Raw genomic sequence first — 13,020 nt, forward strand, 5'->3', positions numbered from 1 at the left:
CTACCTACATACCTAATCAATACCACACTACCTACATACCTAATCAATACCACATTACCTAATCAATACCACATTACCCACATACCTAATCAATACAACATTACCTAAACAGTACCACACTACCTACATACCTAATCAATACCACACTACCAACATACCTAATCAGTACCACACTACCTACATACCTAATCAATACCACACCTACCTACATACCTAATCAATACCACACCTACCTACATACCTAATCAATACCACACCTACCTACATACCTAATCAATACCACACCTACCTACATACCTAATCAATACCACACTACCTACATACCTAATCAATACCACACTACCTACATACCTAATCAATACCACACTACCTACATACCTAATCAATACCACACTACCTACATACCTAATCAATACCACACTACCTACATACCTAATCAATACCCCCTCACCTAATCAAAAAAAAAATTTCCCACCTTTATTTAACCAGGTAGGCTAGTTGAGAACAAGTTCTCATTTGCAACTGCGACCTGGCCAAGATAAAGCATAGCAGTGTGAACAGACAACACAGAGTTACACATGGAGTAAACAATTAACAAGTCAATAACACAGTAGAAAGAAATGGGCAGTCTATATACAATGTGTGCAAAAGGCATGAGGAGGTAGGCGAATAATACAATTTTGCAGATTAACACTGGAGTGATAAATGATCAGATGGTCATGTACAGGTAGAGATATTGGTGTGCAAAAGAGCAGAAAAGTAAATAAATAAAAAACAGTATAAAAACAGCATGGGAATGAGGTAGGTGAAAATGGGTGGGCTATTTACCAATAGACTATGTACAGCTGCAGCGATCGGTTAGCTGCTCGGATAGCTGATGTTTGAAGTTGGTGAGGGAGATAAAAGTCTCCAACTTCAGCGATTTTTGCAGTTCGTTCCAGTCACAGGCAGCAGAGTACTGGAACGAAAGGCGGCCAAATGAGGTGTTGGCTTTAGGGATGATCAGTGAGATACACCTGCTGGAGCGCGTGCTACGGATGGGTGTTGCCATCGTGACCAGTGAACTGAGATAAGGCGGAGCTTTACCTAGCATGGACTTGTAGATGACCTGGAGCCAGTGGGTCTGGCGACGAATATGTAGCGAGGGCCAGCCGACTAGAGCATACAAGTCGCAGTGGTGGGTGGTATAAGGTGCTTTAGTGACAAAACGGATGGCACTGTGATAGACTGCATCCAGTTTGCTGAGTAGAGTGTTGGAAGCCACTTTGTAGAGGACATCGCCGAAGTCGAGGATCGGTAGGATAGTTAGTTTTACTAGGGTAAGCTTGGCGGCGTGAGTGAAGGAGGCTTTGTTGCGGAATAGAAAGCAGACTCTTGATTTGATTTTCGATTGGAGATGTTTGATGTGAGTCTGGAAGGAGAGTTTGCAGTCTAGCCATACACCTAGGTACTTATAGATGTCCACATATTCAAGGTCGGAACCATCCAGGGTGGTGATGCTAGTCGGGCATGCGGGTGCAGGCAGCAATCGGTTGAAAAGCATGCATTTGGTTTTACTCGCGTTTAAGAGCAGTTGGAGGCCACGGAAGGAGTGCTGTATGGCATTGAAGCTCGTTTGGAGGTTAGATAGCACAGTGTCCAATGACGGGCCGAAAGTATATAGAATGGTGTCGTCTGCGTAGAGGTGGATCAGGGAATCGCCCGCAGCAAGAGCAACATCATTGATATATACAGAGAAAAGAGTCGGCCCGAGAATACCACACCTACATACATACGTAATCAATACCACACTACCTACATACCTAATCAATACCACACTACCTACACACCTAATCAATACCACACTACCTACATATCTAATCAATACCCCCTCACCTAATCAATACCACACCTACCTACATACCTAATCAATACCACACCTACCTACATACCTAATCAATACCACACCTACCTTCATACCTAATCAATACCACACTACCTACATACCTAATCAATACCACACTACCTACATACCTAATCAATACCACACTACCTACATACCTAATCAATACCACACTACCTACATACCTAATCAATACCCCCTCACCTAATCAATACCACACCTACCTACATACCTAATCAATACCACACCTACCTACATACCTAATCAATACCACACTACCTACAGTGCCTTGCGAAAGTATTCGGCCCCCTTGAACTTTGAGACCTTTTGCCACATTTCAGGCTTCAAACAAAGATATAAAACTGTATTTGTTTGTGAAGAATCAACAACAAGTGGGACACAATCATGAAGTGGAAAGACATTTATTGGATATTTCAAACTTTTTTAACAAATCAAAAACTGAAAAATTGGGCGTGCAAAATTACTCAGCCCCTTTACTTTCAGTGCAGCAAACTCTCTCCAGAAGTTCAGTGAGGATCTCTGAATGATCCAATGTTGACCTAAATGACTAATGATGATAAATACAATCCACCTGTGTGTAATCAAATCTCTGTATAAATGCACCTGCACTGCGATAGTCTCAGAGGTCCGTTAAAACTGCAGAGAGCATCATGAAGAACAAGGAACACACCAGGCAGGTCCGAAATACTGTTGTGAAGAAGTTTAAAGCCGGATTTGGATACAAAAAGATTTCCCAAGCTTTAAACATCCCAATGAGCACTGTGCAAGCGATAATATTGAAATGGAAGGAGTATCAGACCACTGCAAATCTACCAAGACCTGGCCGTCCCTCTAAACTTTCAGCTCATACAAGGAGAAGACTGATCAGAGATGCAGCCAAGAGGCCCATGATCACTCTGGATGAACTGCAGAGATCTACAGCTGAGGTGGGACACGCTGTCCATAGGACAACAATCAGTCGTATATTGCACAAATCTGGCCTTTATGGAAGAGTGGCAAGAAGAAAGCCATTTCTTAAAGATATCCATAAAAAGTGTCGTTTAAAGTTTGCCACAAGCCACCTGTGAGACACACCAAACATGTGGAAGAAGGTCCTCTGGTCAGATGAAACCAAAATTTAACTTTTTGGCAACAATGCAAAACGTTATGTTTGGTGTAAAAGCAACACAGCTCATCACCCTGAACACACCACCCCCACTGTCAAACATGGTGGTGGCAGCATCATGGTTTGGGTCTGCTTTTCTTCAGCAGGGACACGGAAGATGGTTAAAATTGACGGGAAGATGGAGCCAAATACAGGACCATTCTGGAAGAAAACCTGATGGAGTCTGCAAAAGACCTGAGACTGGGACGGAGATTTGTCTTCCAACAAGACAATGATCCAAAACATAAAGCAAAATCTACAATGGAATGGTTCAAAAATAAACATATCCAGGTGTTAGAATGGCCAAGTCAAAGTCCAGACCTGAATCCAATCGAGAATCTGTGGAAAGAACTGAAAACTGCTGTTCACAAATGCTCTCCATCCAACCTCACTGAGCTCGAGCTGTTTTGCAAGGGGGAATGGGAAAAAATGTCAGTCTCTCGATGTGCAAAACTGATAGAGACATACCCCAAGCGACTTACAGCTGTAATCACAGCAAATGGTGGCGCTACAATGTGTTAACTTAAGGGGGCTGAATAATTTTGCATGCCCAATTTTTCAGTTTTTGATTTGTTAAAAAAGTTTTAAATATCCAATAAAATGTCGTTCCACTTCATGATTGTGTCCCACTTGTTGTTGATTCTTCACAAAAAAATACAGTTTTATATCTTTATGTTTGAAGCCTGAAATGTGGCAAAAGGTCGCAAAGTTCAAGGGGGCCGAATACGTTCGCAAGGCACTGTACATACCTAATCAGTGTGTTTTGTTTGAGAGGCATCACTCTTTAATCCCTTTTCTTCTTTCCTGCTCTTTCTGTCGCGGTTTGAACTGTTGATTACGATCCGACTGTTTGATGTCAGGCAGATAATTACATTGAACTGCCTGGCGGGGAGACACGTTCCAGGCGTTGTTCGTTTTCGGCGTGCGTCGGTTTGGAGCCTCCGGGTTCGTCTCTGTCTTTACTCTGTCAGAAATGCCTGTGATCTGCCTTATCTGGCCTCTGAGGTCTGTCATTGGTCCACTGTGTCACTGTTAATAAAATCTGAAGTGACAGCCCCATCCGTACCCTTAAAGGATGCCAACTGATGAGGATGTCACTCACAAGCTTTTTCATGTTGCAACTGACTGTAATAATATCACACTGCACTCAGTGCGCTCCATAGACGTACTATCAGGGAGCAGCAGTAGCTAAAGAGGCGTTGCGATGGCGTGGTTGAAATAATGGTGATGATCGGGATACGACGAGCAGTCTCAATGCACCTCTGCTCCTGCGTTTGGTATGTGAATCTCTGAGAAAAGAGCCCTCTTGTGTATGGTGGAAAGACCAGCATAGCCTCATGATCAACTTGTGCACTTAAAGAACCCTTCTTTCCTCTGACTAACTGCTTCTGGTGGCTATGGTCAGGATCTAAACCAGGGTTCCCCAACCCTATTCCTGGATAACTACCCTCCTGTAGGTTTTCGCTGCCACCCCAGTTGTAACTAACCCGATTCAATTTATCAACCAGCTAATTATTAGAATCAGGTGCGCTAGATGTGGGTTAGACGGTAGAGCTCCAGGAAAGGGGTTGGAGAGCCCTGATCTAAAGTATGCCTGCAATTAAAACATAACTATTCTTCTACTTAAAGGTGACCATATAGCTATCTACTTTGAACTTTTTTGCTTCTCATTTGAATATTTTATCATAGCTAACGTGAAAACCAGTTATTGCTTTTGCCAGTAGAGAGGACTGCAATGGTTGTAATGACACTGTTGAGTCAGACGGGCAACGGACAAAGACAGCAATGCATTCTAAATGAGGGGCCTACAATAACCGTTCGCGACTCACAAAAGAGTTGACTTGCCTCTGAGGTGTAATGTAGATTTTTGCCCAATCCGGTAAAGAGCAGATGGCTGAGGTTGTGTGATTGATTGGCCTGATTGCCTCCCCATCTCAAAGAGACAAAGAGTACTTGCAAAAAGTACCATATGCATGAACGTTGCAGAGCATATGTTGCTATCTCCATGGAACGTGACAACGTCAGTCATGTAATGAGGTTTCTTGTCAAATCATCCATGCACTTCAACCTGGATGCTGGCACGGACCTGGACTTCAGTCACAGTCCAGACGGTTCAACTTTAGCCATGAAATTGTAAAGGATGATACGATTCACCTGTGCCATCGTTGATGATTCATGATTCATTACACAAGTCACAACCCAACCTCATGCTGAATAGAAGTACAAATTACTACCCTGACACAGAAGTGGTGTATTACTTCTATTGGCTCTCGGGACATTGGTGTCTATGACCTCAGTCATTACAATGAAACTGATTAAAACCGTGTCAATGCACCATTGGCTGTACAGCATGAGCGGAAGCTACTATTATTCATCACCCATTCCTTAGTCACTTGTTCGGTGGAGAACAGAGCACAGGGTCAAGATTATTCGAGGTTATGGAGTTTTACGAATGAGAGAAAGAGTACACTACTGTTGGTGTAGACTTTTTACAACAATAAAAAACATTGATAGAATGATGAAGCAATGTTTACTGACAAAAGCCCGAAGTGGGCCGGGTCCTCCGAAGACAGAGCGAGGCCTTAAGGGAGCGTGGGCCTATGGGTAGTACCCTTCACAATGGAAAATGTATCTGTGTATTTAAAGTATCATTCCGTAGGAGCAAGCAACTGAAAATCAATAGAATGTTAGTAGCCTTCAAGCAAGACTGATTATCTTTCGACGGATGTAAAGAATCTTTTGTCTCAAATTGAATAACCTCTAAACTCCCACACACCATGAGCAGACTGTGCGTGAAAGCGTAACTGGCTGTGTTAAGCCTAGTATGTAACAGTATAGGCTTACCCACCGCAGCGAGGCAACCAGCACTGTCACTGTATACTGTATATTTCCATTTGAAAAGAGTTCATTTTCAAATGTATTGCATGTAGGCCTTGTCATTGAAGTTCACATAGTGTTTTGAACTACTTGAATGAAAATTTCCCAGCACGTGTCAAGTTCTGACCTTAGTTCCTTTGTTATGTCTTTGTTTTAGTATGGTCAGTGGGTGAGTTGGGTGGGTTGTCTATGTTCCGTTTTCTATGTTGTGTTTTTTCTATGTTGTGTTTTTGCGTTTGGCCTGGTATGATTCTCAACCAGAGGCAGGTGTCGTTAGTTGTCTCTGATTGAGAATCATACTTCGGTAGCCTTTTCCCACTTGTGTTTTGTGGGTGTTTATTTTCTGTGTCTGCGTGTTCCACACGGAACTGTTTCGGTTGGTATTTTCACGTGTCGTTTATTGTTTTGTTTCAGTGTTCGCTTGTAATAAAGAGCATGAACACGTACCACGCTGCGCATTGGTCCTCCGATCCTTCTTTACTACTCCTCCTCAGAAGAGGAGGATGACGACCGTTACAACATGAAGGGGAATGGGTTTCCAGGACGCAGACAATTTCCTCAAACATGGTGTCACAATGTACTCTTGTTCCATCTCCTCAACATCCTATAGGTGCAATGAATATGCCACATAAGGTGCATATTAGGTCTTCAAAACTGTAGTCAATAGGCTGCATGACGTTGTAATGGAAAGGGTTTTGAGCTGTCATGAATGTGTTTCCAAAAAGCTTCTCAGAAATACACAATGTTTCTCAGGGTGGTGTTCACCTCTTACTAATGATATTTTCTGTGTAGCTGCTCCAATCACTGGACTTATTTCTCCTGGGTATGTCCATTTTTGCCTAAAATGACATACCCAAACTTCCTGTAACTGAGGCCCTGAAGAAAGGATATGCATATTATTGGTACCATTTGAAAGGAAACACTTTGACGTTTGTGGAAATGTTAAAGGAATGTAGGCAAATTGTCACGCCTTGGTCTTAGTATTTTGTGTTTTCTTTATTTATTTGGTCAGGCCAGGGTGTGACATGGGTTATTGTGGTGTGTTTTTGTCTTGGGGTTTTGTGGGGTGACTACGTAGTCTATGGCTGCCTGAGGCTGTTCTCAATCAGAGTCAGGTGATTATCGTTGTCTCTGATTGGGAGCCATATTTAGGCAGCCATATTCTGTGAGTGTTTCGTGGGTGATTGTTCCTGTCTTTGTGTTTGCACCAGATGGGGCTGTTTCGGTTGTCGTTATTTCATTTTGTTAGTTTTGTAGTTTCTGTATGTATAGTTTTCCTTCATTAAAATATCATGAATCATCATCACGCTGCATTTTGGTTCGATCCTTGTTCTACCTCTTCGTCAGAGGAGGAGATAGGAGAGAGCCGTTACACAAATATAACACAATAGATCTGGTTAAAGATAATAGAAAGAAAAAAACAACCGTTCTTTTGTATTTTTTTGTACCATCATCTTTGAAATGCAAGAGAAAGGCCATAATGTATTATTCCAGCCCAGCTGCAATTTGTTTGTGAAATGTTTTAGACTGATCCAATGAACCATTGAGTTTCTGTTCAAAAAGTTGCATTAAGACTGCCCAAATATGCCTAATATATTTATTAATAACTTTTTATGTTTAAAACTGTGCACTCTCCTCAAACAATAGCATTGTATTATTTCACTGTAAAATCTTGTCACGAACGTCGTCTCGAAACTGTCCTGACCAAGGTACAGCGTGGTAAGCGTACATTTTTTTCTTTCTTTTTTAAATGTCGCCAACCAAACAACAACAAAAATTAACGTGAAGCTCCGTAAGGCTATACATGCATTAAACGAAGACAACAACCCACAAATGAGAAAAGGAAAAAAGGCTGCCTAAGTATGATTCCCAATCAGAGACGATGATAGACAGCTGTACCTGATTGAGAATCATACCTGGCCAAAAACAAAGAACCAGAAAGCATAGACTTTCCCACCAGAGTTGCACCCTGAACAAACAAACAGAGAATAAAAGGATCTCTACGGTCAGGGCGTGACATAGCTACTGTAAATTGGACAGTGCAGTTAGATTAACAATAATTTAAGCTTTCTGACATTATCAGATATGTCTATGTCCTGGGGTCCAACTCATCGAAAAAAATAACCATCACAATTGGGTTGAGGTCGGGTGATTGTGAAGGCCAGGTCATCTGATGGAGCACTCCATCACTCTCCTTCTTGGACAAATAGCCCTAACACAGCCTGTGTTTTGGGTCATTGTCCTGTTGAAAAGCAAATGATAGTCCCACTAAGTGCAAACTACATGGGATGGCATAACGCTGCAGAATTCTGTGGTAGCCATGCTGCTTAAGTGTGCCTTGAATTCTAAATAAATCACTGAAAGTGTCACCAGCAAAGCACCCCCACCACCATCACACCTCCATGCTTCACGGTGGGAACTACACATGAGAAGATCATCACAAAGACATGGAGGTTGGAACCAAAAATCTCAAATTTAGACCCAGACCAAAGGACAGGTTTCCACTGGTCTAATGTCCATTGCTCGTGTATCTTGGCCCAAGCACGTCTCTTCTTATTATTTATGTCCTTTAGTAGTGGTTTCTTTCTAGCACTTCAACCATGAAGACCTGATTCACGCAGTCTCCTCTGAACAGTTGATGTTGAGATGTGTCTGTTACTTGAACTCTGTGAAGCATTTATTTGGGCTGCAATCTGAGGTGCAGTAAACTCTAATGAACTTATCCTCTGCAGCAGAAGCAACTCTGGGTCTTCCTGTGGCTATTAAAGAAACTTTGGCACTTAAAGAAACTTGAAAAGTTATTGAAATTTTCCGGATTGACTGACCTTCATGTCTTCAAGTAATGACGGACTTTCGTTTCTCTTTACTTATTTGAGCTGTTCTTGCCATAACATGGACTTGGTATTTTACCAACATCAACTGACTTTCTTCTGTATACCACCCCTACCCTCTCACAACACAACTGATTGGCTCAAACGCATTAAGAAGGAAAGAAATTCAACAAATTAACAAGGCAGCTTTTAACTTTTAATCTGTTAATTGAAATGTATTCCAGGTGACTACCTCGTGAACCTGGTTGAGAGAATGCCAAGCGTGTGCAAAGCTGTCATCAAGGCAAAGGGTGGCTACTTTGAAGAATCTAAAACATATTTTGATTTGTTTAATACTTTAGTTACTGCATGATTCCATATGTGATTCCATACGTGTTAAAACTATACTTTGGTATTTGTTTAATTAGTCCACTGTTGATACAGTTGATATAGTTTGAGTGGATTTTTCCTTTAAGCAGCTAAGGATGTAGAGTCAAGTGTTTTCTGGGTAGTTATTTGGACACTAAATACAATAACCATTGACACAGTACATGATGTTGTAAAGACAGTTTGTCAACGGGAGATAAATAGAACTGTATTGTCTTGATAAAGCTGCTATAAGTACACCTTATGTCCATTCAAGTGTGCCACTTTTCACAAAAGATCACCATTTTTTATAGAACCTCTAGAACAGTCATTTTCAAGAAATCACTCTCACCATCTTTATTCTCCTAAATGTTCATCCATTAAATAAAGTTCTGATAAACCACTGAAGTTCCAATCCTTTAAAGTTCACTTTGGATGTTCTAAACATCTTTGAACAGTCTAGATCATTCAAGCCACCATAGTGATGCCATTATCAGTGTTTCACATCCCTCAGAGGGGATATGGCATGTTAATGTTCAATACAGCATTCGTTTGTCCCAGATGTGCTCCATGACATAACATGTTGTGCAAAAATGAAATCACACGAAAAAATGTCATGTGTTTCCAAATGACTTTCCTGCCAAATAACATACACTGTAGCTGGGACAAACTTCAAAGAGTGACTTAGGGGGGGGAATGGCATTGGTTTGGGTGGTGCTTCCCATACTGCTAATTCAATTAGCAGTGCAGCTGTGGATGACTGACATCATTCTCACATGTTTACAAGGAACAGGGAAAAAACGCTTGTTCTCATAAATGCACCAATCTAACACAAGGTTGATTCATAAGGGAGTGTCTGTCTTTGTTTTGAATGAAAGCTTGCACACTTTTGGAACAAGATTCAAAGATCTAGAAATTGGAGTGAGTAATGTATATTAGTGCCTTCGGGAAATTATTCAGAACCCTTGACTTTTTACAGCCTTATTTTAAAATGGATTAAATAAATGTGTTCTCTCTGCAATCTACACACAATACCCCATAATGACAAAATGAAAACAGGTTTTCAAAAATGTTTGCAAATGTACAGTGGGGCAAAAAAAGTATTTAGTCAGCCACCAATTGTGCAAGTTCTCCCACTTAAAATGATGAGAGAGGCCTGTAATTTTCATCATGGGTACACTTCAACTATGACAGACAAAATGAGAATAAAAAAAATCCAGAATATCACATTGTAGGATTTTTTATTAATTTATTTGCAATTATGGTGGAAAATAAGTATTTGGTCAATAACAAAAGTTTATCTCAATACTTTGTTATATACCCTTTGTTGGCAATGACAGAGGTCAAACATTTTCTGTAAGTCTTCACAAGGTTTTCACACACTGTTGCTGGTATTTTGGCCCATTCCTCCATGCAGATCTCCTCTAGAGCAGTGATGTTTTGGGGCTGTAGCTGGGCAACACGGACTTTCAACTCCCTCCAAAGATTTTCTATGGGGTTGAGATCTGGAGACTGGCTAGACCACTCCAGGACCTTGAAATGTAGCCCGGGCGGTGTGTTTGGGATCATTGTCATGCTGAAAGATCCAGCCATGTTTCATCTTCAATGCCTTTGCTGATGGAAGATGGTTTTCACTCAAAATCTCACGATACATGGCCCCATTCATTATTTCTGTTACACGGATCAGTAGTCCTGGTCCCTTTGCAGACAAACAGCCCCAAAGCATGATGTTTCCACCCCCATGCTTCACAGTAGGTATGGTGTTCTTTGGATGCAACTCAGCACTCTTTGTCCTCCAAACACGACGAGATTAGTTTTTACCAAAAAAGTTATATTTTGGTTTCGTCTGACCATATGACATTCTCCCAATCTTCTTCTGGATCATCCAAATGCTCTCTAGCAAACTTCAGATGGGCCTGGACATGTACTGGCTTAAGCAGGGGGACACGTCTGGCACTGCAGGATTTGAGTCCCTGGTGGCGTAGTGTGTTACTGATGGTAGGCTTTGTTACTTTGGTCCCAGCTCTCTGCAGGTCATTCACTAGGTCCCCCTGTGTGGTTCTGGGATTTTTGCTCACCGTTCTTGTGATTATTTTGACCCCACGGGGTGAGATCTTGCGTGGAGCCCCAGATCGAGGGAGATTATCAGTGGTCTTGTATGTCTTCCATTTCCTAATAATTGCTCCCACAGTTGATTTCTTCAAACCAAGCTACTTACCTATTGCAGATTCAGTCTTCCCAGCCTGGTGCAGGTCTACAATTTTGTTTCTGGTGTCCTTTGACAGCTCGTTGGTCTTGGCCATAGTGGAGTTTGGAGTGTGACTGATTGAAGTTGTGGACAGGTGTCTTTTATACTGATAACAAGTTCGAACAGGTGCCATTAATACAGGTAATGAGTAGAGGACAGAGGAGCCTCTTAAAGAAGAAGTTACAGGTCTGTGAGAGCCAGAAATCTTGCTTGTTTGTAGGTGACCAAATACTTATTTTCCACCATAATTTGCAAATTAATTAATTAAAATCCTACAATGTGATTTTCTGGATTTCATTTTGTCTATCAGAGTTGAAGTGTACCTATGATGACAATTACAGGCCTCTCTCATGTTTTTAAGTGGGAGAACTTGCACAAATGGTGGCTGACTAAATACTTTTTTTTGCCCCACTGTGTGTATGTATATATATGAAAACTGATCTACCTTACATAAATATTCAGATCCTTTACACAGTACTTTGTTGAAGCACCTTCGGCAGCGATTAAAGCCTTGAGACTTCTTGGATATGACGCTACAAGCTTGACACATCTGTATCTGAGTTTCTCCCATTCCTCTCTGCAGAGAGAAAAACGAAATATCTCATTACACAATGAGTAACAATACCTTGACTATATACACAGGGAACCACTACAGAGTTAATGAGCAGGGGTACGAGGTAATTGAGGTAGATGTGTACATATATATAGGTAGGGATAAAGTGACTAGGCAAGAGAATAGATTATAAACAGTAGCAGCATTGTATGTTATAAATCAAAAGAGTTAGTGAAAAAAAAGAGTCAATGCAGAAAGTTAAATAGCTAACAAATAGCTACCCGGACTAACTATTAAGCAGTCTTTTGGCTTGGGCGTAGTAGCTGTTCAAGGTCCTGGTGGTTCCAGACTTGGTGCATCAGTACTGCTTGAGGTGCGGAAGCAGAGAGAACAGCCTTTTTCTGAAACCGCCTGGTATAGAGGTACTGGATGGCACAGAGCTCGGCCCCAGTACTGGGCCGTGCGCACTACCTTCTGTAGTGCCTTGCGGTCGGAGTCCGAGCAGTTGCCATACCAGGCAGTGATGCAACTCATCAAGATGCTCTAAATGCTGCAGCTTAAGAACTTTCTGAAGATCTGTGAAATGCATGATCACACAGTCATCCGGAAGAGCTGGTGCTCTCATTCATGTTTCAGTGTTACCTGCCTTGAAGCGAGCATAGAAGTAATTTAGCTCGTCTGGTCGGCTCGTGTCACTGGGCAGTTCTCGGCTGTGCTTCCCTTTGTAGTCTGGCAAGCCCTGCCACATCTGAAGAGTGAATCATACTACACCGGTTCTGACAATCTTAGTCCTGTATTGACGCTTTGCCTGTTTGATGGTTCGTCAGAGTGCATAGCGGCATTTCTTATAAGCTTCTGGGTTAGAGTCCCACACCTTGAAAGTGGCAGCTCTACCCTTGCTCAGTGCGGATGTTGCCTGTAATCCATGGCTTCAGGTTGGGCTATGTAAGTACGGTCACTGTGGGGACGACTTCATCGATGCCCTTATTGACGAAGCCAGTGACTGATGTGGCATACTCCTCAGTGCAATCGGAAGAATTCCAGAACATATTCCAGTCTGTGCTCAATATAAGACAAAACATGACAACACCAGCTCTGTCAGGAGGAATGGACCAAAAT

The sequence above is a fragment of the Oncorhynchus gorbuscha genome, linkage group LG12, assembly GCF_021184085.1.
Source record: "Oncorhynchus gorbuscha isolate QuinsamMale2020 ecotype Even-year linkage group LG12, OgorEven_v1.0, whole genome shotgun sequence".
Lineage (NCBI taxonomy): Eukaryota > Metazoa > Chordata > Actinopteri > Salmoniformes > Salmonidae > Oncorhynchus > Oncorhynchus gorbuscha.